General features: G+C 36.2%; 1 pseudogene; it reads right to left on the bottom strand.

The window, feature by feature from the left end:
* Positions 1-12,799: 12,799 nt before the first annotated feature.
* Positions 12,800-14,011, bottom strand: LOC122747728 (annotated as a pseudogene).
* Between the last annotated feature and the right edge of the window lie 1,004 nt (positions 14,012-15,015).

Genomic DNA, 15,015 nt, shown 5'->3' with positions numbered 1-15,015 from the left:
ATCCATTTTGCATTTCATAATATTCTCTATCTCTTGTTTGGTCATACACTGTTCTCCTGCCCAAAGATCTGAAAGGTAGACTATTCCTTTCTCTCCTAATTTACCTATTGCATCACCTCTTATGTCTAAATCATGTATCCATTTTGACCTTATTTTAGTATAAGGTGCAAGATGTTGGTCTATGCCTAATTTCTGCCATACTATCTTTCAGTTTTCCCATCAGTTTTTGTCAAATACTGAGTTCCTATCCCAGAAGCTGGAGTCTTTGGGTTTATCAAACACTGCATTACCAATGTCATTTGCTACTGTGTCTCCTGTGCCTAGTCTATTCCATTGATCCTCCACTCTATTTCTTAGCCAGTACCAGATAGTTTTGATGACAGCCACTTTATAGTAAAGCTCCAGATTTGATAGAGCTAAGCCACCTTCCTGTGCATTTTTTTTCAGTATTTCCCTTGATATTCTTGACTTTTTGTTTTTCCAGATGAATTTTGTTATTATTTTTTCTAGCTCTATAAAATAATATTTAGGTAGTCTGATTGGCATGGCACTGAATAAGTAAATTAATTTAGGTAGAATTGTCATTTTTATTATAGTAGCTAAGCCTATCCATGGGCAATTGTTATCTTTCCAATTATTTAGATCTCATTTGATTTGTGTGAAAAGTGTTTGGTAATTGAGTTCATAGAGCTCCTGGGTTTGTCTTGGCAAGTAGACTCCCAAGTATTTTATATTATCTACCATTACTTTAAATGGAATTTCTCTTTCTATCTCTTGCTGCAGGAATTTATTGGTCATATATAGAAATAGTGATAATTTATATGGATTTATTTTTATATCCTGCTATTTTGCTAAAGATGTTAATTGTTTCAAATAATTTTTGAGTTGTTTCTCTAGGATTCTCTAAATCTACTGTCATATTGTCTGCAAACAATGATAGTTTTTTTTTCCTCCTTGCCTATTGTAATTCCTTTAATTCCTTTTTCTTCTCTGATTGCTAAAGCTAACATTTCTAGTACAATATTGAATAATAGAGGTGATAATGGACATCCCTGTTTCACCTCTGATCTTATTGGGAAGGCCTTTAACTTATCTCCATCACATATACTGCTTGCTGATGGCTTTAGGTAGATAGTGTTTATCATTTTAAGGAAAGCTCAACCTATTCCTAGGCTCTCTAGCATTTTATTAGGAATGGGAGCTGCATTTTGTCAAAAGCTTTCTCTGCATCTTTTGAGATGATCATATGATTTTGGTTGGTTTTCTTGTTGATGTGGTGGATTATGTTAATAGTTTTCCTAATGTTGAAACAGCCCTACATTCCTGGTATAAATGTCACCTGATCATTGTGTATTATCCTGGTGATCACTTGCTGTAATCTCCTTGCTAATATCTTATTTAAGATTTTTGCATCAATATTCATTAGGGAAATGGGTCTATAATTCTCTTTCTCTCCCTGGTTTTGGTATCACCACCATATTTGTATCATAAAATGAATTTGGTACAAATCCTTCCTCACCTACTTTTCCAAATAATTTGTATAATATTAGAATGTGTTGTTTTTTAAATGTTTGGTAGAATTCACCTGTAAACCCATCTAGCCCTGTGAATTTTTTCTTAGGGAGTTCATTAATGGCTTGTTCAAATTATTTTTCTAATAGGGGCTTATTTCTTCAGTTAACCTGCGCAGTTTGTATTTTTGTAAATATTCATTTCAATGAGATTGTCAAATTTATTGGCATACAGTTGGGCAAAATAATTCCTAATTATTGATTTAATTTCCACTTCATTGGTGGTAACATCACTCCTTTCATTTTTGATACTGGCAATTTGTTTTCTTTTTTTTAAATCAAATTAACCGATATTTTATCTATTTTATTGTTTTTTTCATAAAATTTAATTTTTCATTCCACAATTTTCTTGCTTTTAATTTTATTAATTATTCCTTTAATTTTCAGGATCTCTACTTTAGTATCTAATTGGGGATTTCTGATTTGTTCTTTTTCTAGCTTTTTAAGTTGCATGTCCAATTCATTGAACTCCTCTTTCTCTTTTTTATTCATGTAAGCAGTTAGAGTTATAAATTTTCCCCTAAGCACTGCTTTGGATGCATCCCATAGATTTGGTATGTTTTTTCAGTATTGTCATTCTCTTGGATAAAGTTATCGATTGTTTCTATGATTTGTTATTTGACCCTTTCATTCTTTAAAATGAATTTATTTAGTTTCCAATTGTTTTTTAGTCTACTTTTCCATGGTTCTTTCTTACACATAATTTTTATTGCATCATGATCTGAGAAGGATTTATTTACTATTTCTACCTGTGTACATTTGACTATGATGTATCTGTGCCCTAATACATGGTCAGTTCTTGAAAATGTGCCATGTACTGCTGAGAAAAAGTATATTCCTTTCTATCCCCATTCAGTTCTCCAGACATCTATCATGCCTAACTTTTCTAGTATTCTATTCATCTCTTTTTATTCATTTTTCAGCTAGATTTATCTAAGTCTCAAGGGGGGAGATTCAGATGCCCCATGAGTATAGTGTTACTGTCTAATTCCTCTTGTAATTTATTTAACTTCTCCTCTAAACATTTGCATGCAATACCACTTGGCGAATACATATTTAATATTGATATTACTTCATTATCTATGGTACCATTTAGCAAGATGTAGTTTCCCTCCATATCTCTTTTTATGAGATCTAGTTTTGCCTGTGTTTTGTCTGAGATAAGCATTGCTACCCCTGCTTTTTTTTTTTTTTTACTTTTACCTTTACTCTCTGTGTATCTCACTGCTTCAAATGTGTTTCTTGTAAAAGGCATATTGTAGGATTCTGGTTTTTAATCCACTCTGAAATTCACTTCTGTTTTATGGCAGAGTTCATCCCATTCACATTAACAGTTATTATTACTAGCTTTCTATTCCCCTCCATTCTATTTACCCCCTTTGTACATCCCCCCTTCTTTCACCCTATTCCTCCTCACCAATGTTTTGCTTCTTACCCTTGCCTCCCTCAATCTGCCCTCCCTTTTTATCACCTCCTCCCTTTTCTTTACCCTTTACTCCCTTGCTTTTGCCCTCCCTTCCATCAGTCTACCCTTTCCCTTCCCCTTTTACTTCCCTAAAGAATGACCTAAGTTTCTTTATCCAAATGAACATATATGTTATTCCCTCTTTGAATCAAATATGATGAGAGTAGGGTTGAAACAGTGTTCACCCCTTCCTTTTTCCCTCTATTGTAATAGTTTTTTTCACCTCTTCATATGAGAATTCACCTTGCCTTTCCTCTTCTCCCTATAAGCTACCTTTTTAACACCTTAAGTTCCTTTATGACATCACATCAAAGACAATATACATTTATACCCTCTTTGTTTAATCCCTATGTCTGCCCAAATATATTTACAGTTCTCAATAGTTATAAGTATTATCTTCCTGTGTAGGGATGTAAACAATTTAACCTAATTGAGTATATTTTGCTTTTCCCTGTTTACTGTTTTAAACTTCTCTTGAGTCTTGTATATTAAGTTCAAATTTTCTATTCAGTTCTGGTCTTTTCCTCAGGAAACCTTGAAAGTCCCCAGCGTCATTAAATGTCCATCTTTTCCCCTGAAAGAGAATGATCAGTTTTTCTGGGTAATAGATCCTTGGCTACATTCCAATCTCCTTTGCCTTCTGGATGATCATATTCCAAGCCTTGTGATCCTTTAATTTTGAAGTTACTAGGTCCTGAGCAATCTTGACAGTGGCTCGATGCTATTTAAATTGTTTCTTTCTGGCTGCTTGGAGTATTTTCTCCTTTACCTGATAGTTCTGGAATTTGGCTACTATATTCCTTGGCATTTTCCTTTTGGGGTTTCTTTCAGGAGGTGATTGGTGGATTCTTTCAATGACAATTTTATCCTCTGATTCTTTAATATCAGGGCAGTTCTCTTTAATAATTTCCTGGAATATGGTGTTTAGATTCTTTTTCTGGCCATGGCTTTCAGGCAGTCCAATGATTCTCAAATTTTCTCTCCTGGATCTGTTTTCCAGATCAGTTGTCTTTCCAATGAGGTATTTCACATTTTCTTCTATTTTTTTTCATTCCTTTTATTCTGCTTGACTTATTGCTGGTGTCTCATGGATTCCTTACTGTCCAAATGGCCAATTTTAATTTGCAAGGCATTGTTTTCTTCAGTGAAATTATGCACCTTTTTTTTCTTTTACATTTGGCCAGATTAATTTTTTAAGGAATTGTTTTCTTCAGTCAATCTTTGTGCTTCCTTTTCCAAGCTGCAGATTCTTTCTTTTTTCTTTCTTTCTTTTTTTTTTTTTTTTGGCAGGGCAATGAGCGTTAAGTGACTTGCCCAGGGTCACACAGCTAGTTAAGTGTCAAGTGTCTGAGGCTAAATTTGAACTCAGGTCCTCCTGAATCCAAGGCCAATGCTTTATCCACTGTGCCACCTAGCTGCCCTTGCAGATTATTTTTTCATAATTTTCTTGTTTTTCTTTCATTTCTCTCCCCATTTTTTCTCCTACCTCTCTCAATTGACTTTGGAATTCCTTTTTAAGCTCTCTTCCCATTTTTTCTTCTACCTCTCTCAATTGATTTTTAAAATCATTTTTAAGCTCTTCCAGGAAGGATTTTTGTTCTTGAGACCAATTCAACTTCCCTCTTGAGGCTTCACACGTAGGCTATAGGAAAGCTCCACCATGAGGGGAATGCCTCTGAGGGCAAGGTCATGTGGCTTTTCCTTGGCATCAGGAAGTGACGTTTGCTCATGGGTACTATCAAAGCTACCAGCCAATAAACTTGAGGAGCCTCCCATTTCTGGGAGGAACACATGAAGTAGGAAGCGGGCGCTGGGGGAAGAGTTCTCTCTCTTTGGGTTCCTGACTTCACCATGGTGGAGGAGAGAGATTCCAGAGGACTTCACAGGAAAATTGAGGAAAGATAGGATTGCCAGACTGCAGGAATTCTGTCCTCAATCTTTCTCTTTCTATCTTTCAATAAACCCTTAAAAACCTAAATTTGTTTTAGCAGTGATTTTAGTCAGTTTCCCCCCAAACTGGGGGAACAGATTAGAACTCACATTTAGAATTTTAAATTACACAAGGCAATTTAAGAGTATTGTCCTCACCTGAGTTTATGTTTGTCCCTTCCTTTTGATACAAAAGCTCTCAATGGTGAGAGCCCTTTTTGGCTTCTTACTCGTACTGCAGTTTATTCATTCATTTATTCATTCATTCATTCATTCATTCATTCATTTATGTATTTATGTATTTTTTAGGCTGAGGTCTGCTCTGGGGGTACCAGGGTTCCTGTTTTGAGCTTCTTGTAATAGGGCATACGGGCTGTGTCACTGGCTTTTTGCACTGAGGCCTCTATGGTGTGTGGATTTCCCGCACCATAGACTTCCTGTCTGAGTACATTGGGATCAGTGGGCCTAGTCATGCTTATCCTGTGCATGGCCCTCCAGCTGTCAACTTGCCCTTTCGGCTGGTGCCGGTGGGTTTCTCCACTGTCCTGCTGCACTATCATATTTTTGAGCCAGAATCCAGAGGCCTCATTTGCTCGACTGTGGCCCACAGGTTCCTTCTGCTTTGCCTGACCACCTTTTCTCTGTGCTGCCACCCTGAGCTGAACCTCCCTTTTGCCCCAGTCAGACCGACCTTTCCTGAAGTCTTCTAAATTATCTCTGGTTGGAAGAATGTGTCTCTCTGTCTCTTTGTAGGTTCTGTATTTTCAGAATCCATCCAGAGGCTTGATTTAATGTTCTTTTCGATGGAACAGAAGGAGACCTCAGGCAGCTTGCTGATTCCTCTCTGCCATCTTGGCTCTGCCCCCCAAAGTCAGGATGATATCTTTAAAAAAATAAAATTAAGGGGTGAGAGGAATGTACTGGGAGAAAAGGAAAGGGAGAGGTAGAATAGGGTAAAGTACTCACATAAAGGCAGCAAGAAAAAACTTTTACATTGGAGGGTAAAATGGGGGAGGTGATGGGGAGTGAATGAATCTAACTTTCAACAGAAATGACTCAAGGAGGGAATAACATATACCCTCAATTGGGTATATTAATCCATCTTACCCTACAGAAAGTAGGAGTGGAATGGATAAGCAGGGTAGGTGATTGAAAGGAAGGCAAATTGGGGGGTAGGGCAATCAGACACAAAACAACTTAGGGGAGGGAAATGGTAAAAGGAGATAGAGATTACTGTAAATGACATGGAGAGTGTGTAGGATGGAGGGAAATTCACTTAGCAATAGTAACTGTGAATGAATAAATAAATAATACCAAATCAGAGGATTTGGTTTTAAAACTCAGATCTCTTAATTACTATTGGAGTGACATTGAGTGATTTATTTTACTTTTTGATGTTTCTCTTCTCTCATCTATAAATGATATAATTAACAGAATTTGAAAATTGGAAGTGATCTCAACAGCCATCTAGACCAACCTTTACATGAAAGGATTCCTCACCACATTATATATCACAAGTGATTATCTGATCTCTGCCTGAAGATTTTCTATTTTTGTTTTTGTTTTTATTTTACAAGGCAGTTGGGGTTAAGTGACTTGCCAAGGGTCACACAGCTAGCAAGTGTTAAGTGTCTGAGGCCGGATTCGAACTCAGGTCCCCCTGAATCCAGGGACAGTGCTCTATCCACTGCACCACCGGGTGCCCCTGAAGATTTTCAGAGAAGTAAAACTCATCACTTTCTGAAGCAGTGTATACAGTTATGAACAGTTTTACTTCTTAGGGTGCTTTATTTTGTATTGTTTTTCTCCAACATCAAAACATTTTAAAAAACAAAAACAAAAATAATACATATGCATAGATATTACTCCTTCTTCAGCTCTCTGGAACCAGATGAAAAAAATCTAATTTCTGCCCTATATGACTGCCATTCAAACAATTGAGATGGATATTTTTTTCCCCCTGAGCCTTCTCCTGTTCAGATATGCTTGATTTGTTTAATGCATTTTTAGATGATATGGACTTAAGGTTCTTTACCAACATGATTGCCTTCCTTTGGACTTTCCCATATTATGATAGTATTTCTTAAATCATGGAGCTTAAAAATAAGAATGATTTTCCAGAGGTGGTTACCTGTGTGCAATGAATAATAAATATATTATCCCCAAATTCTTACAAGGTATGCACCTCATACTGGAGACTAATATCTTGTTAACTTTGTATATATTTAACTTCAAGCCTCCTAAAATTCCTGTTTTTTTTTTCTTTCTGGACCAACTATTGTTTAACTGTGTCTCTTCTATCTACAGTTGTGAAGTCTTATTTTTGTACTCAGTGGAAGATTTCAAATGTAGCCCTGAATCATCATATTTTATCAGATTCAATGAAATATTCCAAACAGTCAATATCCTTTTGAATTCTAACTCTGTCATCCAGTGCATTACTTATCTTTCTACCACTTTGTGTCATCTGGAAACTTGAAAAAAGCACACCATCTATGTATTCATCCATGCTTAATATAAATTGATGTGAAGTTCTTGAAACATTCACAGATATTTTCTGCTTGCTACCAAACCATGACATTTAACTTTACAAGTTGGTTTGAGCTATGATGACTCTGGGGTTTGGATGCATGGTGATGGGCTAGAAGGACTGACTTCCTAGGAGGCACTGAGCTACAACTGTCTTCACATACAAAAGGATGAATATGTCTGCCCAGGATGGTTTTTGTGGGTTTTTTTTTCCTTTAAGTGAGTAATGAAAGAAATGTTATAAGTAGGCGAGAAGGAGAGAGGCATCAGCTATCCTATTTCCCATCTGATTGCCACATGTCTATGAATGCATGACACCTATGATTCTTATATGTTTCTTCTTTACTTGATTGTAAATGTATGAGTATTATAAAAGGAGGTGGCCACTAAGTTCTGTAGATACATACATCAGAGCCTTCAGAGAACACTAATTTTCAATCAAATTTTTGGCAAAAACAGCAGATGAGTAGCCTATTTGACCCAGCCCAGCAATGAGTTGATCTGTTAGACAAATCATCATGTCCATAAAGGATTCAGTCCAGATAAGTAAGGGAGCAACTTATCCATCACTAACACACTTCCCTGAAACCTGTTTGTTTGGTAAGAAAAATGAAGGAAAGGACCAAGAATTGGTACTTGCAAAATATTGCTTGACACCACACATTTACTCTACACATGTCCCTCAGTATCTTTGTGCTCTTAGATTGAACCTACCCCATGGATTATGTGAGTGTGTTTGTGTGTAATCTGGTAACAATTTTTTAAGTTCTGTCTTTGCAATACTGATTCAGTAAATAATCCCTTGTAAAAGATAATTGAGAAGTAAAAAAGCTAATTGAGGTTAGGTAGCACAGTGGATTAAGCACCAGCCCTGGATTCAGGAGGACCTGAGTTCAAATCTGGCCTCAGAAACTTGACCCTGGGCAAGTCACTTAACCCTCATTGCCTCCCCCCCCCTCACAAAAAAAGCTAATTGATATCAACTGGTTGAGTTAATTTGGGGAGCACAGTAGTTGGGAACTCATGAATAACTCTAATAGAAATCACAATTCTTCAAAGATCCTTCTAAAACCCTTAGTGGAAAAGGAATATTTTCTTTTCTTGGGATCTATTATGCCACGGAAATGGGGATTCAACAAGTGAGTCAGATAATATCTTATAAGAAAATGTTCAATAAGAGGTCAAACCAAATTCTTGGAGTACTCTAAAAACCCTTGCCACACTATCACTGAATCAGTAACAGTTACTCTGGGTCTGAATTTGTTTGATTGTATTATCATCCAATTCATATTTCTCTATCATCTACCCTAGAACCATTTGAGATTAGTCATCAAAACTTTCATTGAATACTAGGTAATCTATATAATATGAGTAGTTTGACATAAACATTTTCAAAATCTCTCCACACTAGAGAAAATAATGGGACACTTAAAATTAGGAAGACTTAAGTTCAAACTAGCCTCTAATATATATCACCTATGTAATCATAGACAAATAAATGTATTTCTTTGAGCCTCAGTTTCCCCAAATAGCTATCTCACAGGGGAAAATGTGTACATATGTGTACACATATGTTTACATGCTATTCCCATATGTCATTTATTGTGATTTCATTATTTTCAATGCAATTTTCACTTAAGCTAAAATTTTAAACAAAATTATGTAAACACAATTTCCTGTTTAAAAATATTTGTAGAGCTAGTGTACTGGTTGACTAAATTATTACTATAAAGAATGGGGATTTTGACAAAATTTTTTTGATGAAATAGTTTCCTTTTGATTGTTCATCCACTGAACAAATTCAACAATATTTAATAAACTATATAAAGTATTAATTTATATTGATAATATTAATTTTATAGCATCACCATAACAGTGTTTTTAAGATCTTTTGGACACTAAATTTTTAAAATATATCATTTATAAAAGGGAAATTAAAAGCATAAAATGTTTCTATATTTTTATTATATATTACCTAAAGGTAATCTGAGACTTTTGTATAACAATAGCTGATAGTTATATGTATGTTAAAGACTAAAACATATTTTATATTATTTTTCCACATACATCTTATAGCAGGTCTGTGATGTACAGGTGTTATTATCTCTATTTTCCAGGTGAGGAAAAGAGAGTTCAGGGGCTTTAAGTGATTTTTTTAAGTCACATGCCTAATAGTATGGAGTAGCATCTATTTCTGACAATTCCCTAAGGCCAATTTGGTGGAGGCTCTGCAAACAGAGAAAAGGACTCTGAAGACTGAGAGTTGCAAGATACCCAGAGGCAAGAGTTTAATAGAGGTCTTCCTGAAACCATCTCTAACTCTTCCAGTACTATATCAAATTCTTATAGTGGATCTAAGGCATATGTGCCCAATGATTCCATACAATTAACATATTTTAAGGATTAAGATAGAAAATGAAAATCACATATTTCAATTCAGTTATTTGGAAACAAAATCAACTTATGATTAACCTGTCAGGGAATTAAATATTATTTGTGATATCAGTTATTTAATGTGCATTATTTGATCCATGTTGCCACTCTTTGACTGATAGTGAGAGTTTATGCTTTTTTGTGGACTATAAACATACACTTTGGACAATCAATAAAAGCCTCAAAAAAAAAAAGTGATTTCTCTGAGATAGCTCTAAGAACTATAGGGGATTCAATATCTGGATTCTAGTTTATCATAAAAGGCAATATATTGGAAAGGTTATTTTCATGCTTTCCCACAAAAATTAGATTTTCACATAGGAAACTCAATTTGTTCAAGTTTACAACTGACTATAATTTCAGTCCACAAACAACTGATTGCATCCTATATTCTTTCAATTTGCTATTATTTTATTATGGTGGGCTCAATAGAGTGTTTGTTTGCTAATATGTATTCTCTCCCCCCTTCAGTCTGATAGAACTGCATACATACACAGACACACACACAGACACACACACAGACACACACACAGACACACACACAGACACACACACACACACACACACACACACATATATATATATATATATATATATATATATATATATATATATATATATATATATATATTGATCTCTATTAGATTTCTTTAGGTAAAACAGGGAAAAGAAAGGATTTTGTTTTTCTTTGAGGGACAAAAAAGGATTGGAAAAGTGAGCTGACAATGGGAATGGATTCTCATTCTTATTATAATGGGTGCATTTAGAAATCAATTGAAAATTACATACATTCTTTAAAATAAGAAATAATAAAAGAACAAAGACATCTTCAAGCAATTATTGTCCCAGAGTTTCAGAATTTAAAGCTATTTGAATAGATAAATATTTTCATTAGAAAACTGAATCCCCAAACCACTGGACTTCATTAACACCCCCCCCCTTCCAAAGTTATCTGAAGTATTCCTTCTTGTTTCCAGGCAGTCCTTGTATAATATGAATCTTCCTTTTCAGTGTGGTAAAAAGCTTTTTAAGATTTTATTATAAAATGCGCAGACTATTTGTCATCTACTTATCTTCATGGGTCTTGATTATTAAAATAAAAATGAATGTCAAGCTTTTTTAGATTTTCAAATCATGGGGATGTCTTTCCCAACAGAATAAGCTATTCCTTTAAGTGTTTGGAACCAACTTAAAAATTGAGGGCCATGCAAACATCAAAATTGAAAATAAGGATTCTCTACATAGAAAGGCTTTCTTTTTATCTCCTTCCCCTCTAAAGTTTGATTTCCTAAAATATAAAATCTACAGTTCCTGAAAGTCAGATTATATAGCAATAAACTACACAGCTGAAATGTTTAAAAGTTAACTCTTTTTTGATTAAATAAAAAAGCCTTCCTTTGTACAATAATTTACTGAGGGCATAGATTGGTATTTCCTGAATTTATGACTTCTACCAGTGAGATGCATCTCAACATGAGTGACTTATACTTTCACATAAAGGCAAATATATAGTATACTGAAAAGGAGGGTATAATAGAGTATGAGACTTCACATTCTGTTGTCAGATCTTCACAGTTGGTTTCAGGTGAGGCTTTGATTTCCCACTGGGAGACTGGCAAATGCAAAATAAAAAGAGAACTGAAATTCACAAGAAATTCTCAGACAGCAATTTGTACATTTCCTTTTCTGACAACAAGGTTAAGTATTCTTGGGCTTATAGATTTTGTGCAGAGCTGATTTTAATATTTTATAAAGTTAAATCAACACTAAAGAATCATTACCTCTTGTAAGATGGAAGCCTAGAAGAAGCTAAGGGAGACAGTTTTGTCCGAATTCAGTTATTAATTCAGAAATGTAGTTTAATTCAGCCTTCCAGGTTGCTGACACCACAGGACGTTTTAGTTCTATTGTCCTAGAAACTCTGTTTCCTGTTTCTCATGTGTTCTACTTGTGTGATCCCTTTCTCTAAATGGACATTATTGAGCAAGTACCCATTTTTGTCAGGTTCCGTATGTCTCTAGGATAGTGTAATTTTTGAGCCCTCTTCCTACATAATCTCCTATTCTACCTATAGATGGAACAGACCTGAGACAACCACCCCCCAGAGAAAGGCCCGATACCTTGGAACACTCCTTATATCCTGATCCCTATGCTTATTAAAACCAAAGAACATTTCATCTCCGCATTCATCCCTAATTGAAGAAAGCTCAAGCAAATTCCTGGTTTACTTTATTCCCTGCACACATACCACACCTTCAAAACTTAAAAGTCACCCAGCTCTTACCAAGTTATCCATCTTCAGCCACCCCCTAAGTAGCCTTTTAAAATGGCTGAAAATCAAGTCTCCTGTTTTTCCCCACAGAGGTATGGTACTAACATTCCTATCCTGACTTCTGGGAAGCCTCAGGTAATTCAGGGTCACTCCCTCAGGAAGCGTACATATCTAAGTATTTAAAGGTAGCTCAAAAATGCAAGCATAAGACATTTTTAAGTACATATATGCATTTTTCTTGGAAATCCACAGGTTACAATGCAGAAAGGGCAGATCGCCATATCAGATGAGATAATAGGGAAAATTCCTCATTTAAACTTGGCTTCTCTGAATATGGCTAGGACTTGGCTTTGTATTCTCAGGATTAGGGAGGTCCATTTCATTTCAGTCTTCCTTTGGAAGAAGCTGAAAGGTTCAAGTGGAAGTGAGTCTAAAACTATATGTATTTGGTTGTTTTCTTGCAAAATCTGAGAGTTTAGGGCCTGTTTTTCCCAAGTTAATTCCTTCTTCTCCAGACACTGTTTGTTAGTCAGACTCCTCAAGGCCAGTTGGACATAAATTTGGGCTATTAAGTTCTCCTTGGTAATTACTTTTGTTCTTCTATGGTGGTTTCTTCTTCTTGGTTTTATTGGCATTTGTATTATTTTGTTTATTGTTTGCCCCAAAGTGACCTGCAGATATGTCACTTTGTGGTAAATTCAATAATAACAGACTTGTTAGAGTGATGTCTTTATTGACAGGGAAACCAGGATTCTGACCACAGTAGATCTGATTTCCATTTGGTGCTCCACTGAAGGTTGCATTAAAAGGCATCCCATTCCCTGAGGTGATCTTTCCTTCCATGGCCTGCATATGAGGTGGCACCATGTTTGATGGCTGCATGGAAACATCAGGCATCATCTGCGAAAATTTGACTTCATTATTTGTGTGGGTAGTGTCATCATAATGGAACATGTATGAGCCAGGTCCTGGTGGTCTTAGAACATGCCCTTGAATTCCCATAGCCTGAGATTGATTGCTATGGGGATCTAGGTTGCATCTTCTGCTGCTATTAAGCTGCTGAAAATTAGATGGATTTTTTTGTCTTTTAACTGGAACAGTCTGCATTTGGTGGAGTTGAGGAGCCAAAGACCCTGATGGATGACTTTGTTGCTGTAAATGAAGCCCAGAGAGGAGTGGATACCCTGAATCTGACTGTGAAGCAGGCCAGGATTCTCTGGTCTGCAACTCTGGGTTAGCACCAGCTGCTATCATTGAAAAAGATACATTTCTACCCTAGGACATCATAACAGCTACAGGATTGTTGAGCCACTTGCCATAGTAAATCCTCTCTCCATTATAACAGAATTTCCATCTCCCATAAGACCATTCATTCAAACATCTTGGCTTTGATTCTGACCCAGAGAAAAAATAATTGCACCTTCACCTTCAATCCGAATGGAGAGTATTCCCAAGTCCAGGAATTTCTGATTGTTTTACTGAGCCAGAATTTGTAAATGCTCTGAAGCTTCCCAAGGGATGCTAAATCTAACACAGACACTGTTACATAGTTCCACCTTCTGTACTTTGAGCCTGTTGGATTCCACATTCAAAACACTGGGAAAATTCTCCAATACGGTGAGCAATTTACATTTCATGTCTATATCATCTGTATTTCCTTTGAAAGCCATAAAAAAGATCCTCCAAAATACTCTCATGTTTTGAGTCATCATCTTCCAGTCCAGGGTCAAAATCTACTTCTGTGTCATCCATTGTTGCTGAGCACAAGGAAGTATAAATACCTTCTAAGTTTGGAAGGTCATCCAAAACCATAGGAATGGTTATTCAGTACAAACACACCAAGCATACAATGAGGCAACCAAAATGATGTCTTGTTTTATCATTGAGCCAGACTGTTGCCACTCCAAATAAACAGACATTTGGAGACCTGGAGTTCTCTACATGCACAGTTTCCAATTTTCTGTTAGGGCCACCTTTCTTCATGCCTATGTACAACAAGTTGGCTAGAGAATACATTCTAAACCCTGAAGATCATCACATCAAGCCAGGAGGGTAGGAAATGGAAAGTCCTGCATCAGAGACCTGGCCAGGGGCTTCCCACAGTAGCCCACTCTGGCCTGTGGCTTGCAAGCACCACTCTGTCCATCCCCATGACCTGAATGCCAGACAGCATGACACCAATACTCCCAGACCTGGCAGTGGCCACAGACCTAGTGGGGAGGGGTAGGTTTTGGAGAGAGGGAGGAAGTAATTTTTTTTGTTTAATCTGCATTATTAAAAATTTTTCAATGTTACTATAGTCTATGTGATCAACAAAGTAATGATTCAAGCTGTGATTTGTAGTGGTTTACAATTCCTAAGGTATAAATGCTCAGACAGGAAATCAAACTTCCAGCTCTATTAAACAGGTTAGAGCTGGATCCAGCATACACCTTTTGGATCTCAGCCTAAGTGGAAAAGAGAAAAATCAAAGAAACAAAAAAAGCTCTTTTCCAAAATCATCTCTGAACTTGACTCAGGTCACTCTGATCTGTGATTACAGACCCTGAATGATGTCCCAAGGCTCATTACTCACTAGGAACTCTCTTCACCATGCAAATGACTCCCAATCTTTCCCACTCTTGATAAAGCAGGCAGAGGCCAAAACATAAAAACTCCTACTCCAACTTTTGTTTGTCCTTTTTTTTTTCTTTTTTCTTTCTTTCTTTCTTTTTTTTTTTTGGTGAGGCTGGTGAGGCAATTGGGGTTAAGTGACTTACCCAAAGTCACACAGAGCTAGTAAGGGTCAAGTGTCTGAGGCCAGATTTGAACTCAGG

Source organism: Dromiciops gliroides, chromosome 3 (genome assembly GCF_019393635.1).
Source record: "Dromiciops gliroides isolate mDroGli1 chromosome 3, mDroGli1.pri, whole genome shotgun sequence".
Taxonomy (NCBI): Eukaryota; Metazoa; Chordata; class Mammalia; order Microbiotheria; family Microbiotheriidae; genus Dromiciops; species Dromiciops gliroides.
Note: the sequence above shows the minus strand (reverse complement) of the source record. Positions and strands in the feature narration are given on the sequence as shown.